This window comes from Coregonus lavaretus (genome assembly GCF_964263955.1).
Source record: "Coregonus lavaretus genome assembly, chromosome: 31".
In the NCBI taxonomy this organism is placed as follows: Eukaryota; Metazoa; Chordata; class Actinopteri; order Salmoniformes; family Salmonidae; genus Coregonus; species Coregonus lavaretus.
Window position 1 is genome coordinate 20,951,803 of NC_140018.1, and position 7,188 is coordinate 20,958,990.

At 44.6% G+C, this 7,188-nt stretch overlaps 1 long non-coding RNA gene across 1 annotated transcript; it reads right to left on the reverse strand.

Annotated features, from left to right (window-relative positions):
• Positions 1 to 5,575: 5,575 nt before the first annotated feature.
• On the reverse strand, positions 5,576 to 6,409 carry LOC311106662. The gene is made up of 3 exons (XR_014610349.1): positions 6,323 to 6,409; positions 5,982 to 6,093; positions 5,576 to 5,864 (listed from the first exon to the last, which is right to left on the reverse strand). It is a non-coding gene; the product is annotated as an uncharacterized lncRNA (long non-coding RNA).
• Between the last annotated feature and the right edge of the window lie 779 nt (positions 6,410 to 7,188).

Genomic DNA, 7,188 nt, shown 5'->3' on the forward strand with positions numbered 1-7,188 from the left:
AAACATAGTTAGGTGATTTGATAAATAACAGTCATACATTAAAGTAAGTCACGTCACGACACATGTGCACCACCAAGTCAGAACAGTAGGCTAAATTATGAGGGGAAAAGGGACCAAATTATTAGGTTGAGGAACATGGACTGCTAACAGCTTACTACACAACATACACTTAGTATTACTTTCTTAGCTACAGTATACGTATTTCCCTGGCATATTACATCATTTATGCAGCAGCATAAAATACATTTTTGGACTCACCTTGTTGTGCTGTGCTCACTTGAACAGGAAGGTGGCGCGGCAGTCCTTTGTGGGCAAATTTTGTCATCAAACTTTGTCATCAAGGTCTGGCATTCCCTGGATTTATGGTGCTTTCAAAACAACTGGGAACTCGTAAAAAAAGGTAGAATCATGACGTTAGTGATCTTCAGGTCGGAGCTCTAGAAAGAGGCCTGAGTTCGCGACTTGGAATTACGAGTTGGATGATCGTTTAAAACTTATTTCCTAGTCGGAGCTCATTTTTTTCAGAGTTCCCAGTTGTCTTGAACTCACTGAAGTCTGAGATTTCCCAGTTCCCAGTTTCCAGTTGTTTTGAAAGCGGCAGAAGTCATGCTGGATTGACAGCATGGCCAATGTTGAATGTTTATCCTTTTAAGCTTGGCAAAGAGACCCTTAAACCCTGACTTGGACCACACATCCACTCCACTGAATAGCAGGCTAGTGATTGCTTTCAATCTTCCCTACTCTGCGGTTGATTTCCGCACGTTGGCTGCCGAGAGTGCCTGGAACCCGGAATCCCTGTTCGACACATTCCTTCATGGATTATCGGAGGAGGTTAAGGATGAGCTCGCAGCCCGGGAGCTGCCTATGGATCTCAATTCACTCATCGCCTTGACCATCCGGATCGATGGCCGTCTACGGGAATGTAGGAGGGAGAGGAGGTCTGATTCCGGTCCCAATCGCTCGCCCAAGGATCCCACCTTGCCTCCGAGGAACTCCGGAAGTCCCCGGCGTCTACGTCCCCGAGAGTCTCCGAGGTCTGCCGACTCGCCTTTTTAGGAGCCGATGCAACTCATTCCTCCAGGCTTGCCTGCCACCGTGGCTCCTGTCGGACCCTGGCCTTTGTGCGACAACGGTTTTGGTGACCCACCATGGTTCGCCTGCACGGTCTGTGCTCAGAACAAGACTCCTCTGCAAGCTCCAGCTGGCCTCCATCAACCTCTTCCTGTCCCTCACCATCCCTGGTCACTTATATCCCTGGACTTTGTCACTGGTCTCCCTCCATCGTGATGGCAACACCAGTATCCTCACGATGGGGGACAGGTTTTCCAAAGCTGCCCATTTAATTCCCCTTCCCAAGCTACCTTCTGCCAAGGAAACGGCCCAGCTCATGGTGCAGCACGTCTTCCGGATCCATTAACTTCCGGTGGACATGGTTTCCGACCGTGGTCCTCAGTTCTCGTCCCGGTTCTGGAAGGCATTCTGCACACTCATTAGGTCGTCGGCCAGTCTGTCCTCCAGGTTTCATCCCCAATCCTACAGCCAGTCGGAGCATGCCAATCAGGACCTGGAGACGATTCTTTGGTGCCTCGTCTTGGCCAACCCCACCACCTGGAGACAGCAACTCGTGTGGGTGGAGTACGCCCAGAACACCCTTCCCTGCTCGGCCACTGGGCTCTCGTCCTTCGACTGCTCTGTGGGTTATCAGCCCCCGCTCTTCCCGGAGCAATAGGAAGAGGGCAACATACCCTCTGCCCAGATGTTCTTCCGCCGCTGTCGGCGTACCTGGAAGAGAGCTCGGTCCGCTCTTCTCAAGACCACCTCCAGGTATCATCAACAGGCAGCCTGCCACTGGACCCTGTCTCCCCACTATTGTCTTGGGCAGAGGGTATGGCTGTCCACTCAGGATCTGCACCTCTGGCTAGAGTCCTGCAAACTTTCCCCCGTTTTATCGCCCCTTTCCCCATTTCCAAGATCCTTAACCCCTCTGCTGTTCGTCTTCTGTTACCCCGCACCCTCCGTATACATCCCACATTTCATGTATCAAGGATTAAACCTCTGTCTCACAGCCCTCTGTCTCCTCTTTCCAGGCCCACCCCTCTCCCCTATCTCATCAACAGCCATCCGGCATACACACTGAGGCGTCTCCTGAGTGTTCGACCTTGGGGCAGGGGATTCCAGTACCTGGTTGACTGGGAGGATTATGGTCCAGAGGAGAGGTGCTGGGTCCCCGCTAGGAACATCCTGGACCCAGCCCTCATCACTGAGTTCCACCGCCGGCACGCCGGTCAGCCAGGTATGTGCCCGGGTATGACGCCAGGTGGAATCCCTAGAGGGGGGGTACTATCACACCCTGATCTGTTTCACCTGTTTTGTGCTTGTCTCCACCCCCCTCCAGTTGTTTTCCCCATTATCCCCTGTGCATATATACCTGTGTTTTCTGTTTGTCTGTTGCCAGTTCGTCTTGTCTTGTCAAGCCTACCAGTGTTTTTCCCTACTCCTTTTTTCGCTCTAGTCCCTGTTTTCTAGTTTTCCCGGTTTTGACCATTCTGCCTGCCCTGACCCTGAGCCTGCCTGCTGTTCTGTACCTTTCAGACTCTGTTCTGGATTACTGACCTCTGCCTGCCCTTGACCTGTTGCTTGCCTGCCCCTGTTGTTGTAATAAACGTTTGTTACTTCGAACTGTCTGCATCTGGGTCTTGTCCTGAGGTCTGACACATAATGTGACTTGCAGGCCTGATGTGGCCTGTAAACCAGGAGATTCCTAACAACACTGTGTTAGGGTATAACTAGGCCCTCAAAGAAAAGCCTCATGATATATGTAATGTATTGTCATAAATCATTACATTTTAAAGTCTAATAAGGCTTGTGGAACCGTTGATGGAGGGTTCTAGGAAGAACCCTCCATAGATAAAAGGGTTCTCGGTAGAACCCTTCATAGACGGTTCTTGGAAGAACCTTTAGATGATAAAATTGTTCTTGGTAGAATCCTTCATAGAGGGTTCTAGGTAGAACCATATACAGGGGGTTATTTAAAGAACCCTACATAAAGGGTTCTCCTATGGGGACAAACCTAAGAACCCTATATGGTTCTACTTAGCACCTTTTTATCTAAGAGTGTAGGCCCCAGTGTGTGGATAGAGCTGGAGCTGGTGCTGGCATTTTGCTCCATGGCTTTGGCGTTGGCATGCGCTGTTGGCACGCAATGTCGGCACGAGTGCTCAGAAAGCCCTGCCCTCACTTTGGAGCACACAAAAGGATCCGTACGCATTTAAATACCCCCCCCCCCCCCCATCTCTCCCTCTTCCCCCTCTCCTTCCCTTTTCTCTCTCCCTCTTTCTCTCTCCCTCTTTCTCTCTCCCTCTTTCTCTGTCTCTCTGTAATTCTATGGTGCTAATTTACCCTGTTCCATCTGTCAGTGAAAGCTGACATCACAGGGTAGCGGGTGTGGGTTTTGGCTGAGCCCCCAGCGTTCGTTTGAAGCCCCTGGTATCCTATTGTGCAGAATTCTGCAACTGAATCATTACTGTGGTGATTGTGCAGCAGTCCACTAATCATATCATAGCATTCACAGGAGAAAACAGGGCAATTAGTGAAATTGGATTCTGCCTCTTGCTACCTTTTAAAGTACAAGGGATTCTCATTGGAGAGACTCAATCCTCTTGTATCTTTATGGCACAAATTGATCATCTCCTCTTAATAAACCATGTGATTACATCCTCACGTCATTACCATATTCTAATAACCCTTGTCACGTGCCCAGAAAGCCGAGAAAGGGCTCATTATAGGACAGTCTAAATCAAATCAAAATCAAAGTGAGCAAATAAGGCTGTGAACAAATCACAGCACGCAAGGCGAGCATAAGCAGTTATTAATAGGAGTGCAAAAATAGTTAACTTCAACACATTCTCTTAGGCAAAGCCTAACTGTGTGGAGACCCTCTCTTCAAACTTCAAAAACAGGAGGCAAGATTTAAAGTGGCATTAATTCATCACTATGGTCCTACTTTCCAAATAGATGCAAAAATAATAAATAAGTGGTTCAAACGGTTACTTTTGAGTGCAACTTGAAATGGAAGAAATGACAGAGTGTAAACATTCTAAGACAGGCTGTGGCTGAAGGCCATGAAAGGCAACTGTTGCTGGAGCTCATATCTGTGTGTTCTGCTTTCTGCTGCTAAACCAAAGCCCTAGCAGCTCAATACAGTATGTTTTGAGGTAACATGAGCTCAGTACTGTGTACATATCATATCATGTGTTCTGTATATTTCAGGATCTATACAGCATGAATTATACTTTCAAGTTAAGACACTTGAGATGAACATGCTGCTATGTCAGAATCATGAGTCATTTCATTCAGAGGGTGTCCATATTTACTGTGCATGTTAATTTCGATCGTGTCTATGTTCATTCATTTAAGAAGTATCCCTCCATGTTTACCTCGTTCTGAGAAAGAGACAAGTCCTAGAAGCTGAGAGCCCCAGTCTGCAACAGGATGTTGCTCAGACAAATAAACAAATAACAATGCTAATGTAAATATTATGTTGTTCCGCCATGACTGACAACTTACTTTTCCTTCATCAAGGCCAATTACCAAGGTCAATGTGCTCCTGACATTATGTGCATGTAGATAATAACAATATGGTAATTTGTTCTGAGGTTTTTAGGCCTAATATTACAGTGAGTGGCAAAACTGACAAAAACAGAGGTAACATCTGATTATATCCAAATAGCATGTATTATTCCCATTCAACCTCAATCAGTTCATCAATGTAAAAAAAAAATTTGGTCTCATGTGGTTATCAGAAGGCCTGATATTCAGCGCTCCCATGGTAGTGAAAAGAAGGCGCTTATTCAATTGGATGTAACCGAGAGGAAGAGACGACGCAAGAGGGATAACTGGGCTCAAAATCTGTCTTCTCCAACAGGTGTCTTTATTTTTGCTCACAAAGTGAGGAGTTTTTGTATGGAGGTCAATGAGTGTTGAATTTGGTTCACAAAAAAATGTCATGGCTTATTTGCTAAGAGTGGCTTATTTGATCGAATAGAAGTTCCGTAATGCTTATGTTGTTATGAGTGTACTGATATAAGTAGGATACGTGACATCCCGGCAACTTTGAGAAAAAACACTTTATATCGGAGTTGTACCTGTTGTTCACACACATCTGCTCTCTCATTGGCTAGAATGGTCCCACCTGATCTTGCCTCCTCCCGACTGCCTTCCATTTTTGAAGACATTTATTTTCATTGTTAGAGCTACTTGAGTATCTGGTCAATATAATGGATAATCTGTGGATGTTATGTTTAGAGCTTTGGAGATGCATAGTGTCAGCTCAGCTGATGGACTGTGAGAAAACGGTGACATCTACTGCCCTCTGTGGTACAGCACAGTCTAACACCTACATGAAAGTACAGATCAGTGGTATCTCTGAAAAAAATATTTATTGAATTAAGAAATGTATATTAAGATATATTTTGTCTTCAAAATAAATTGTCATATAAAACTGTAATGTACATTCCACAATCACAATGCAAAACAAATATAGATTTGTAATTGCATCATATACCATCCCAAAACAAATGTATCGCTCTCGTCAGTCATATACCAAAAACATTTTATATACTCCAGTTTAAACAAAGTTGAAAGTTGAAATGACTTTAACTTGACAAAAGCTTATGGCATAGTAGACATTCCTATAATATCCAGGTAATACAATAGATGGTGATCAGGAGCTGTTGTCGTGGGGCCCAGACCCCTCCTGTTCAACAGGCACACGAGGCTTCAGAGAGTCAACTCTACGCATCAAATACCGCACCCACTTCTGATCCGGGTTGGCACATATTTCAACACCATTCTTCATGACAAATCTGAAATACACATTATGAGTATCACATGATGGCCATACTGGTTGAATGGGTAATTGAGTTTCCCGTAGAATATACTATATAACGGAGCAAATGTAGAAAAGTAAATAGCCTACTCACATGACGCCATCCTTGGAGCATAGAGGATGTGTCCTTTCATAGTTGACCACTCTATCTTTTTGAAGTATTCTGGGGTAATATTCAAAGCAGCATTCATCTGCCCCAAAGCTGGCTGTGAAGGTAAATATTTGTTTCATTACACTTCTCATTTACATACACACAGGAATCAATGGATGCTGTGAAACATTATCTGACTGAAATAAAATAAAAACTTGAGCAAGGCATTACCTCCTATACAAAAGAGATCAACTAACATTACTGTAGTACCACTGGTTCAGAATAAATCACAATAAAGAATACACATTAAGGTCACAAAGAGAGAGATAAGCAAGATAACTTACATTCACATAGAGCCAGAGCACACAGTGCAGAGAGGAGGAGAGTAGTGGCGATCAGGCTGGTGGGATTCATGGCTGTCTGTCTTCAGAGTCAAGTTGAGGTGTTGAGCAGTAGTAGCTTATCTTCAGATCTCTGGTAACCCTCTCTCCTACCCTGTCCCCTTTATCTGTTAACTCTGATGCGTGAGATGTGGCATTTTCCATTTAAACCACATCTATCTAACCATTCCTCTCTGCTTAGGAGTGGTTGAGGCCAGAGCTCAGGGGAAAAACCAAAGTGTGAAACTACCTAAGTGAGAACTGTCTATGATGCACCGTGGAAAAAGAGGTAGGGGACAGCCAGGTTAGGAAGTAGCATCACAGTTGTGCCTACACTGTGGTGAGTAGCAGTAGTCAATTTTGTTTACAGCTGATGCTGCTTCACAAAATGTCTGGTCGGTTGACAGTAAAAGCAATCAACACTGTCAAAAGGATGTCATAACAGATGCAAGGAAGTAATAATTTTCTCTAAGTAGACTACTAAACGCCAAACAATTTCACCTGGTTAACATAGACAACTATTAACACCTAACAAGTAGACTATATTCTCAACAGACAATGTCAACACCCACGGCCTCACCATATTCACCGCCATTTATCGCATAATTAATTTTACAGACACAAAAAGATCCCACCATGTCGAACAAGCATATTATCTGTCTGCATTTATAAAATTGTACCGAAACTTCCGGTTTCAATCATAGCTGTCATGATAAAAATACGGTATGACTTTACTCTCATAAAAACTATGGATGGGAACATGGTTACTGACAGTCACTCAATTAGCCCATGTCAGCAAAACATTTTTTGATTGCTAGGTAAGTTAATCT